The sequence below is a fragment of the Gordionus sp. m RMFG-2023 genome, chromosome 1 (assembly GCF_954871325.1).
Source record: "Gordionus sp. m RMFG-2023 chromosome 1, tfGorSpeb1-WG-v2, whole genome shotgun sequence".
NCBI classification, from domain to species: Eukaryota; Metazoa; Nematomorpha; class Gordioida; order Chordodea; family Parachordodidae; genus Gordionus; species Gordionus sp. m RMFG-2023.
The window spans coordinates 55,525,386-55,538,178 of record NC_088775.1 but is presented as its reverse complement, the minus strand read 5'-3'; the positions used below and the strand labels follow the sequence as shown (position 1 = coordinate 55,538,178).

The following is a 12,793-nucleotide window of genomic DNA, read 5'->3' as shown; positions in this document are numbered from 1 at the left end:
GGGATAAATCGTTCTATTTGTTTGATTATTGTTTATAATTTTGATTAATTGTTGATTAGATCTGTCGAGTCGATCGATATATCGACCCATCGGTAGGAAATCGTAGTGTTCATGCTTGGTAAGTTCGAGATAATCGATGGGGTGCTGATGGACGACTCTTCTCCGAAGAGGGATACTTCGTCTTGTTGTAGAGTTAGTTACCCGGTTAGGATTCGGTCACCGAAGAGGTCGAGGTGTTCACGCTGCGCCATCCAAATGCGAGATGGCTCGTCAGCTGGGTTCTCTTCTGATGGTATCCATTTGATATTTTGAGATACTGAGGTGAAGTTAGCTAGCCCTAATTTTTGCAATAGAGTGAGGACTATTTCGATCGAGGGAGACCGGGACCCGCCTTTCCTGAAAGTGTAGTAGGTGACGGTCGAGTCGGTAAAGATCACTGGTCTCTGATTTTTGCTTAAGGCTAAGATTGCTCCCATACCTTCCTCTAGTACCTCTTTGGTGTTGATATGCGCGATAGCGTGGCTGTGGATGTTGAATAGCAAGCAAGCTTCATTGTAGGAGACGGATGTAAACTCCGAGTCCCAGAAACATATGCCAATGTGCTATTTGGATGCGTCGGTGTAGGCGGGGGTATTGGCATAATATCTTAGTGCGAGGGGTTGTTTCATCGCTTCGATGATGATGCTTGCTTTACGGAAGGCCAGGTAAGAGTCCGTTACAGGGGTCAAGGGGAGTTGTTCATAGTAATGTAGTAGGGTGAAAATAGTCTTGACACGTTATCGGTTCTTCTCTTGTATCTATTTTCAAAGCTCTTATAACTTTACTATTTAATTCTTCTTCCTCTTCTATATATTCTAAACTATTGATTACTGGATCCTTGTCTGCAATGTCTTTATTAAACAATCTAGATAATATATCTGGCAAACAATTTTGTTTACCCGCTTTGAATTTTCTCTCAAAATCGAAATTACCAACTAAAATTAACCATTTCTGTAATCTTGGTGAAATCATAAGTTCTTTATTTTCTTTCTTAAATAAAACTACCAACTGCTTATGATCCGTATATAATACAAACTTTCTTTCAATCAGATATTCTTTGCACTTCGCTAGCCCAAATTTCACAGCCAGAGCCTCTCTCTCAATTGTGGATTAGTTTTTCTCAGTGCTACTAAACCGTCTCGATAAAAATAAAATCGGTTTCTGAACATTATCGGTCATTTGTTATAAAACTCCTCCTATACCTTCATTAGATGCATCAACCGCTAATATAATATCTAAAATTTAAAATCGGTTTCTCTACCATCTTTATTTTCAATTTTTCGAAACTTTTCTCCTGTGCTTCTCCCCATTCAAACCTTTTATTTTTCTTTAATAAATCATAAAACGGTGAGACAATTTCTGCAAAATTTTGAACAAACCGATGATCATAATTCGTTGCTCCTAAAAACGCCTGTACTTCAGTTTTATTATTTGGGGCTCTCATATTCATTATCTTATCTATATTCTTTGCAATTGTAGTAATTTCATTTCCCTTTATAATATGTCCTAAACACTTTATTTTTCTTGCTCCAAAAACACTCTTATTCATATTATCTTTTAAGCCATTTTCTAATATAATATCTAACACTTTTACTAACCTAGTATTGTGTTCTTCTTCTGTTCTACCAGATATCAAAACATCGTCTAAATAATACATTATTCCCTTTATTCCTTGAAATAACGCCACCATAGTTTTTTGAAATATTGGAGCCGATACTTTCAAACCAAATGGTAAACGACAAAAAGCAAATAATCCTCTATGCGTTGTGATCGTTAATATCTTACTTGTTTTCTCACTCACATTTATTTACAAGTAAGCATTCAAAAAATCTATCTTTGAAAAATTGTTGCTCCTCTTAAATTAGCCAGCAATTGCTCTATTCTAGGTAATGGATATCTTTCGTTTATTACCCACGGGTTAACTGATACTCTATAGTCTATACACAGTCTTAAAACTGTTATCTGGTTTTCTTATGGGAACTAACGGTGTTGCCCACACACTATGCCCTATTGGTTTTATAATTCCTTCTTTTAACCATTTGTCTGATTCTTTATCTATATCTTCTATCCACGAAAACGGCAATCTTTTTGTGCAGCAATATTTAGGTCGATAATTTTGTTCTAATCGTATATCTACTTCAAAATCTTTAAGAGTCCCTAATTCTTCTTTAAAGACTTTCTTATATCTATTCAAAATATTCTTTATTTCTTTGTTAAAATTATCCTCAACAACATTCAGTTCTACCATTTTATTAATTCTTTGTTGTTTGTCTTCGACTTTATTTACCTTCTAAGTTACTACTATATCTAATTAAAAATTCTGGCGTTCGATTTTTGAGTTCATCAAGAACTATATCCTGTTTGACTCTTAAACAAGGCAAATCAGTCTTCTCTTTATCCTCACTTCTTATTATCTCCTTCGTTATTTTGTTGTTCTCACGGACATTTTCAAACAAAGACCACCAATTATACTCAGGACCTATCTTCTTAATGTCATTCCAACCTAAATTAGGCTCCATCTTTAGTTTCGTAAACCATAACTTTACTTCCTTATTTATATCTAACAATTTTATCACATAAAAACCTAGAATTTTAACAATGCTACTGTCTAATTGTCTAACTTTTATTCTCTTTGCAATGAATCTTTCTTTTGAAAAATATTTATTAAAATCTTTTACACTCATTAAACTAATCTCAACTCCTGTATCCAATAAAAAGCATATTTCAATTTCACCTATTTTTATCTAAATCCTCGGACATTTATTTTTCCTAATTATTTTTTCTATATCAATTTTACGTACGTTTTTTATTTCAACTTTTTCCTTTAAATAATTTTTATCAACAACATTATATTTATTCATATATTTTAAATCAATATTATTATCATTTATTCCTAAATTATAACTAAAATTATAAAAATCAGATATTCTATTAATATTATAATTTATAACATTATCCTTATCTTTATATAATCATTGATTACACGCTTCTTGAGCATGTCCTCTTTGACCACATTTTAAACACACTAAATTATTGTCCAAGAAACTTCTACAATTGGTAACTATGTGGCCTTTACGTCCACATCTCGGCAATTCAAATGGTCGGTTAATTCATATTGCCTCGAAATGTGTCCATATCTTCCACAACTGTAACACTCGACTGACCTAATATTATCTAATTGACTAATCTTATTTTCATTTCTTATAACATTTTTAATTTTTTCTAGCTCTTTATTTTCTAATATTATAAAAGATGTATTTCTTCCTACTATTAATCCTAAAGTAAAACTTAAAACTAGAAACACAAATATAATTATACTTATATTTTCAAGTATTAAATTTAATAAATTTATTTGTGTAATATACATTATAACGTACTCAATAACCACTTAATTAAAATAATCTTGATTAATCTTAAAAAATTTAATAAATATAAAAATACGAATAAAACCAATAATATGATAAGAAATTTATATAACATAAACAAAAATTTTCCTTTTTAACCGAAAAAGATCTAAAAATTTATATATAAATTATTATTTTTTTCACCTAGGTCCAAAGTATAATTAGATTGACCTTTGATCTTCTAAAGCCTGGATCAATCAATATAAGGCACCAATGGTACAATTCCTTATTAAATTCTAATCAAATTGTCGAAGGCTCGTGGGAGAGACTTTAATGAATTTAATGGAACCTAGTATTAATAAAAAAGAATATATAAAAAATTAAATAATTCGGTTAATAAATCTTACGACTCCTGTTTTTCACTAAACAAATTTTATATCTTGAATTTTTCACAACAATACTAAATTTCTTCAAATTATAAAACCATACACTAACTTTTATTTTAAAATTTTTTCATTTATATACATTTTTTTAATATGCAAAAAAAATTACAAGTAAATTAAAAATTCATAAAAAATAATAAAAATTACAAGTATTCATAAAAAATAATTAAAATTACAAGGCTATTCAAGTTCATAAAAAATAAATTCCTAGACTACATTTCAAATTAATACTTAACAATCGTCGATCACATATTCACAAACTATCAAATTATATAAAAATATAATTTATATTCAAATTATTTACGCGAATATAACAGTCATGAGTAATTTATTTACATTTTCTTTCATCTAATATAATGTTCATTATATCGGAAGATATCTGTTATTTTTTAAGAAAATGATTAATGACAAAAATACTACAAACAAAAATTTCTTTCAATTTTCTCTTGGAAAAAATATATTTCGTAGACTTTTTTCCTATAAAAATTATTATAATAAAAAAGTTAAGATTATACTTTCGATCTAAAGATATTTAAATTAGCTTTTATTTGATACCCATATTGATATTTTGTGTTGATAAAATGATTCCTGTCTCCCAAAACCTAGACCTGCCCTCTATGAGTGATTATTATTATTACAATAAAAAAATATTTTAATTACCTTTTATTTGATACTCATATCAAAAAAATTATATTTTGTGTTGAAAAAAATATTACTGACCCCCAGATCTCGACTCGCCAATTAAGGGGGAGAGATTGACTTTTAATTGAATAGATCTTTTGATTAGCTATCGATTGATACTTTATATTAGACATATCTTATTATATAAGGCCAAATAAAACAACATTGAAAATTAATAAATAAGAATAAAATTAAAAAGAAATAAAACGAAACGCGCGTAAAACGCTTTTAAAAATAAGATTCCTCTTTATCACGATTAAAACGTGATAATACCGTATTATGATATTCCTTAACTTAAAACCCTAATTTTTTATTTATACCTTAAAAACCCGTGATGATTCCTGATAGTTAAGATCACTTTATAAATTACGATATATATATATTGGGAATAACTAAGTTATTATCCACTTCTATTCTAACTCGAAAGTTTTGATGTCAAGTGGTGTGGAGCACTCTAAACCTAGTCCGACTTATATAAAATCTTCAATTTACACTTTTTATAAAAAAATAATTATATAAGAAACTTAACTTCAATATAAAAAAACTTTTTATTTTTAAAATTATTTATTTTTTTAAAAAAAATTTTCAAAGTAAATAACTAAAAAATAATAATTAATAAACAACTTGAAAAATATAAAAAAAAAACGCATCATGAGACTTTGCCATTTTTCATCACAAATTATAAATTTACAACATAATTTCTTTTTATTATTTATTTTCTCATATTTAATTACAATATGTATTAAAATAAAATTTTACTATTTTATTTTACCCTTTATATTGTATATTTAAAAAAAAATAAAATAATATTACTCGTTTCACTTCAGTAATCGGAAATTATGTGGGGGATTTGTTTATAAAAAAAAATATACATAGTTAAAAAAAGTAAAATAAAAATTAATTATATTTAATTAGATTCTGGCCGTGCCGGTAAATTTTTTATAGATAGTTCGGGTTCGGGCCAGAAAACATTTTAATCAAAAGACCCCAAATTTAAACAAATATTTAAATGGTAAGAAAATGAGATTAAAAGCTTTATTAATTTAGAATGTATAAGATTTAATTTAAGATTAGAAAATGAGATTTATTTTTTCTAACTTTTCATTTATCCAAACCCCAGGTGTAATCCATAGGTGTCTCTAAACCCCGGGTCTGAACCCTGAGTCGGCCTGAGCACATAAAAGGGTCCGACCAAGCAAATTAACAACACTACATGTGGGTCAACAAGGGGTATGAAACAGTGGGGTAGAGAGTATGTATGGTGGCCAAATATCAATAATGATATTGAGGAGGAGGTGAGACATTGTTTAGTATGTAATACATGGGCAAAAATGCTGTAAAGAGGTAGAAAGGGAACATGGCCGAAAACAACAGAGCCATGGGTCAGGATACATGTTAATTTTTTCTAATTTGAGAAAAAGGAGTACTTTCTGGTGGTGGTTCTCGAAATGGGTAGAGTATGAAGTTGTAAGAGGTATGAGAACGTAGGTTGTGGTCAAGAAACTAAAGAATTTGTGGGCCAAGTTTGAAATGGCTATGGTGATGTTTCCGACGGAGGACCATCATTATGTTTTGCATAGAAAATCAGATCAAACATATTTTAGCTCCTCCATATCATCTGAACTCCAGTGGACAGATAGCCTTAGGGGATGGTTTGATAGGTGAAGAATTTGTTACGAAAGGCTAAGCATAGCAAAGGAAAAGTATGTGTGTCTGTGGAAGAACTTTAATAATAGTGGTAGGGGAGAAGAACAGTTTTCATCTGGAAATTTTTTGGGACGCTTAAATAAAATTGGATTGAATGCTTTAAAGCAGGAGCCAGATGATCCAAAAAGGGAACGAGAGGAGGATGGTATAGAAAAGTTTACTCTGTGAGCGGTGGGAAAGGTGTATGGTGAAAAAAAAGAAAGGGGTCTGGGGTGGTGATTAAAAATATTGGTAATAGAGTATGGCTTTAAGATAGGAAGGTATGTGTTTGGCATGAAGATCAACTACATAGAGGAGTATACTAGGGGCAACCCTTATATTGGGGCTGGAGGTTAGCAGGAGAATTTAATTCTTTTTAATGAGGTCAAGGTCACGGCAGACGAGTATGTGGACGTCCACCAGCGTCTACATGACAGGATTTTAAATGGATGCAACCCCCTTCAAAAAATTATGCCTATCCCCCTAAAAAAATTCCCCCACCTTCGGCGCCGATGTTTCCTTATTTTTAATTTCACCTTTTTAATTATATTGATACTTTCAGAAAATTTACAAAGAATAACTTAAATTGTTTTATCTCTATTACCAACTATCGACATTTTGTGAATATAAAGGAGTTATTTTTTAGATAATAACTTCAATTTAAACCCTAATCATTTACAATGAATTCATTATTATAGCATTATGAGCTTGGTGAAAATGTCTAAACCTTTTAATTTTAAATTGCATTTAAAGGATAGCAGAAAGTTTTATTTGGAAAATAATGTCTATGATTGTTAGCAATATATAGATTTGGTTGATGAATTGTATTATTATAAGTTTATAATCAAAGTATTATTTTTTACGGGAATAAATTTTGTCCTATTTTATCTAAAATTTAATAGATAACTCCCCATAAAATTTATCTTACATTAACGCCGCCTACCCCCTTCAAAAAATAGAATACAAACTGTTCCTACCCCCCCCCCCCCCGTTCATGTATGGCGTCCACAAAAAGGAAAGAGGAATGTGGATGTAGAGTTCGAGAAAATTGCTCAATTCCAGCGTGGATCCTAAAAAAAGGATGATTGAATTGTTTATTTTTGGAATAATGAAATATAAAAAAAAGTGTTATGTAGAATAAGTGAATAAAATAAAATGTATGTAAAGATAAAAATAATTTTATAGAGAAAGAAAAATAATTGTTAAGTATAATGGTGCTGAAAGGAGAGTCGGCTGCGAAGTAGAATACACAATGGAATGATTTAAATATTTAGGGCGTATTATGTAGATGAGGGATATTGATGACAAAGATCGAGCGTGTGTTGAAATAAAAGTGCTTTGGAATAGAGGAGTGTTAAAATCGAAAAGAATGTGCATAAGAATAAATGAGATTATTTTTTTTGTATCGTGTACTTATTTTTTATATTGAAGAAATGCTACTTAATTATACTATTATAAAATATAAAATAAATTTTTGTTTATAAAAAAATAATAATAAATAAATGGTAGGGTAGATATTTGTTAGAAAATAAAATCTTAGTAATAGAAATTTAAACAAGTAAATGAGGGTAATAAACATTGTTATTTTGTTTTGAATAAATAAATGAAATTATATTTCTGAAAGTAAACAACCACCATATAGTATTATGATTTGAATTGCTCATTTATATTATCTTCTTCAAGAATTATTGATTTGGTTAGGCCTAAAAATTTTTCCTAATTAGTCCATTCTATAAAACATTGTTTAAAATGGTAATCCAACGTTATATTAGTTTCATGACCTTTTGTCAATGTGGGCAGCTAAGAATTATTTTGCCTGTGTGGTTTTTAAAATTCAGTATCAATTGAGGTAATGTATGAAATAATTAACCTTTTTATCACTTGTAATTCATTAGACACAAATTTTTTTATAATAGCAATAAAAAAAACTAATATTGAAATAAATGGATAAATATTTTGTATAAATATTCTTTAGAAGTGTCTTGTATTGTTTTACTTTCATTATTTGTAATTGTATGCATAATAAATGACAAAATATGAAATTCAAAATAGTTCAGATTTCAAAAATTTCAATTAAAAAAGTATAATATATTAATATAAAACTCTATCGAAGTCTGGGCAAAAGCGGGATAGAGGGTATGTGGACGAAGCCCCCATAAAATATTTTTTAGTTGAGTCCCTGAGATTTTAAAGGCTAGTGATGCCCCTGATATTATAGATTTTTCAAGTAATACATAATAGAATTGTAAAGAAAAATCGTTCATGGAGGCTAAAAAAATTTTTTTTTGTTAAGTGGGCTAACAGGGAGCAATAAAATTTTTTTCGTTCATGTGGTTATTCAAATTTTTTAGGAAGCTCAAGGCTCTCCTAATGACGTTACTGCTCATAAAGCATCTCCTAAATTAGCATTGTTAAACAACCCGATTTGGATCGATTTTAAAAAACAGCTCGATTAGGATTTTAGCCAAAATAATACTATGTAAGCTTTTAGATTTCCCTCATAAAGGGTATAAAATTTTGGACTTCCAATCTCCAGGTTTACCATTATGACTAAAAATCAGGCCATTTTTAAAAGAAAACCTAAATCGGGCAGTTTGACCTAAATATTAAAACTCGATTAGATATCAATAAAACAGTCCATAGATCTGCAATCTCACACAGGTTATATGGAAATGCTCTGAAGAATACATTTGACTTTGATTAGATGTTTACAAGAAATATTTCTGAAAAAGATGAAGCTAACAACAAATTAAGTATTTTTTTATAAATTATTTTCATACTATTTTTACAAATATTTTATATTTAAATTGGGATATTATTGATATTATAATTATTATAACCATGTGAAAATAGTTTTTAATTTAATACACAGATTAATATCAAATGTTTTATCTAATATCATAAATTATGTCTTATTTGTAAAACATATGGATATTTATAAGATAAATAAAACGAAATAAGTAAAACATATCTAATAAACATTATATATAAAATATTTTAATGGCATGGTTAATAAAATTTATAATTAAATTTCTTTCTATCAACGTTAATAATATTGGTTATAATAATTGATTAATTGTATTTATTTATTCAATAATCTGTTTACAAAATAACTTAAAAATTTATCAATTTTCATAATTCTTAATATCCCTTGTCAAATATATTTTATAATGCATATCTGATATCTATGCCATATTAATATATTTTGATGATTATTTTTTTTGATACTTGATATCTTGATTTCTTATGAAATTGAATTAAATTTAACTTTATAAGTATATAATATCTCATTATTAAGTATTGGAGCATTTTAAGAATTTTATATTTTCTTGAATAAATTAATTGGTAAAATAGTTTTTTTTAATTAAAAAGAATATTAAAATAACATTAATTAGTAAATCATAATAATGACTATCACTTATGGGCTTAATTTAATATTTTAAATATTTTTATCATGATCCTTTCATATTTATAAAATATACAATTAATGATCTAATTAATGGTATGTTTTTTTCTTAGTAATATTACTTAATTAAAATGGTTTTGATAACATATTTATTGATTATAAAAAATTTTAAATATAATTATTCACATTTAATCTAAGTTAAATGTACATTATAGAATAATTTATTTTATCATTGTAATTGGGATATGAAATCCAGGGGGATGGAATGTATCAATTTTAAAATCAATTATTAGTGTTAAAAACTTTTAGGTGATTTTAAAGTAATAATCAGAATTTAAACCAAACAAATATTTTTCACCAAGAAATGTCAGAAAGGTTTAGCACTCATTTGGTAGCATCTCATGCTTAGATTAATTTTTATTTTGAATAAAATCTTAAGTTAATGGTGTTTTATAATTGATGATTGAGGTATTTTAAAAAACTCATTTATTGGGAGAAATTTATTTGGATCTTCTGTATTCTTTTAAAATTGTAAAATTGATGGTTCATAACTGTTCTTGTAAAAAAATATACTTATTTGTTAAAAATAAAGGATTATTAATAAAAATTTTATTTTTGAAATATTCTTTTGATAAAATTTAATAATTAATCAGATAAAAAAATTTTTCTTGTCTTAATTATATTTTATCTATGTTAAAAATATAATATTTAATGTACATATATTTTTATTGAATTATGTTTCAGGCCCGCTTCTATTCCTATTTTGTAGCCCCAAATTTCAAAAGCCCCTCCCCCCTAAAAATTCAACAGCCACCCCACCCCCCCCCCCTCCCTCCCCTACCACTCCCTTCATTTTTTTTTGGTTCCTTAATATTAAATAAATTTTTTTAAAATATGAATATAAATGGGAGAGAATAACTGTTGTTCAACCCAATATCAGTTTAAAAAAAAACTATTTCTGCTGAAATACTTAATAGCTCCAACACACTTCATATTGTAGAGGAAGGAGAAAATGTAAATGTAGTTAATTTGGCGAAAGAATGAAAATGATTATAGATCCAGAAAAAGGAAAATGAGTCTGAGCTTGCAAAAACAAAATGGATGGATTATATATTTTACAACTGATTTAAGTCAGGTATCACCAAACAGGCCAACATCTATTAGTGTTAAAAAAACCAATTCGGGGAGATTAAAAAATGGCTAGATCAAAATTAAAACCAAAATATTATATAAGTCTGAAGATTTTGCTCATAGATGGCAGAAAGGTTTGGACATGAGGCTTACATAATATTTTTTGGCTTAAATCTTAATCGGGTCGATAAAAATTGACCCAAATCAGGCTTTTTAACAACAATACCAACTTCTGTTATTAATAATAGAAGAAGAATTTCTTTAAAGTTTTATAAATACTCATAGGTTGAATAATTGAAGCTGATGCAATTTTTTGCCTTCCCTTTTAAGATCTATGACTTAAAGAATGGTGAATCAAATCTATATCAAAATGGATTTTACCAACTGGAAAAAAGTTCTTGTATATAGGGGCCTTGAGAAACATTATAATTGCAGAATACATAGAAAAAGAGAATCATAAGACTAAAAGATTTTTCCAATTTTTTTGTATAAACAATTATTAAATTTAAATTAAGTTACTCATTTTAATTTCTAGACATAAAAAAATTAAAACCTTTATTGGCAACCAATATTACTGAAGATGGATTAGTAATTGAAATTGAGATTGTTAAAAAAATGTTTGTTAATAGTTTAGAAAACTATAAAGATTGTGTTACATTAGATTTTGTCAAATTTCTATACCCATACAAAAAACATTTCCAAATGTTTATCTATTCTGTATCAATATAGATCATCCATACTGAGCTGTGAGTAGGGCTGGGAACCAATATTAAAAACCCAATATAAACAAAATATTGTATTGGTATTGGTATTGGGTCTAAAATATTGGTATTGGTTTAAACAATATTTTCTATTTCTTGTATTGGTATTGCTATTGGTATTGGTTTATATTGGTATATATTGCTTTATATTGGTATTGGTTTAAATTCAAATTACTAATTAAAAGAATAGAAATAGTGATTATAAAACTCTTAATTTCTAGTTTTAAATAAACATGAAAAAAAAAATCATGAAGCATTACCATAAAAACAAGGCTAAGAACCAACTCCCAAAATTTTACTAAATCCAAATTCTTTTTTTAAACTAATATATTTTTGAAATCAACAAACCAATCAAATAATAAACGTATATTTTGAAACTTTTTATTTAGCACAAAGAATATAGCAAAATGAATACACTAAAAATGTAACATAATTGTCTATTTATATAAAATATAGTGCAAAAGATTGTAATATAAAGAAAAAAATTTATGTATTTAAGAAGAATCCTTCATGCGCATCCAACTTTTTAAGCACATGCAAGCTTGGATAGTATGCTCATCTAGTGAACAACGTTGATCTGTTATAAGATACCTTTCATCTGAAAAAGCCCTTTCAGAGCTAGATGAAGAAGCTGGAATTGCAAGATAATCTCTGGCAATTTTTGATAATATTGGATATCTATTTTTATTTAATTTCCACCAGTCTAATGGATTTGTATCATTATAAATTGTGGCTTCATCCTTTCGAGCATTTGGTACGTTGAATTTCAACGTGTTGGTATATCCAAAATAGGGTGAGGAAATTTTAAATTTGGATTTTTTTCAAGATATGTTTTTTCAAGTTTATTAAATTTAGATATAGAAAGTTTAAAAATTTTTAAAAAATTTCTTATTTTTTTTAAAGTTGGATTTAGAGGTTCCAATGCAGCCATGACAGATAAATGGATAATATGGCAAAAACATTTGCACACATTATCAAAATTGTCTTTTAGTTTTAAAATTTTTAAAAATGCTAAATTATTACTAGCATTATCTAATGTAATACAAAAAAAATCAATTTCAAATTTTACTTTTAATACAGAATTAAAAATATTATAAATATTAATAGCATTATGTGCTGATTTAAAAGGAATAAAATCTAATAAATGATTAATTAATTTAAAATCATTATCAATATTGTATGTAGTAATCCCAACTACTAATTATAAACAATACGACTACTAATTTATATTTCAATTTATTTTTTATATGAAATTTTTATTGATTGTTTTTCGAATGTTCGATTCTATTTTTAATATACAGT

At 27.4% G+C, this 12,793-nt stretch overlaps 1 protein-coding gene across 3 annotated transcripts in view; it reads left to right on the top strand.

Moving 5' to 3' along the window:
- The first annotated feature begins 9,126 nt into the window (after positions 1-9,126).
- The window catches only part of LOC135922552 (serine/threonine-protein kinase TAO3-like), a 228,180-nt gene continuing 224,513 nt past the window's right edge, over positions 9,127-12,793 (top strand). Inside the window, exon 1 of one of the 3 annotated variants that reach the window (XM_065456944.1) lies at positions 9,127-9,153. The gene's annotated coding sequence lies outside the window, so the exon portion shown is untranslated. The remainder of the gene's footprint in view (positions 9,154-12,793) is intronic. The other 2 variants (XM_065456945.1, XM_065456943.1) reach the window with 2 other exon arrangements.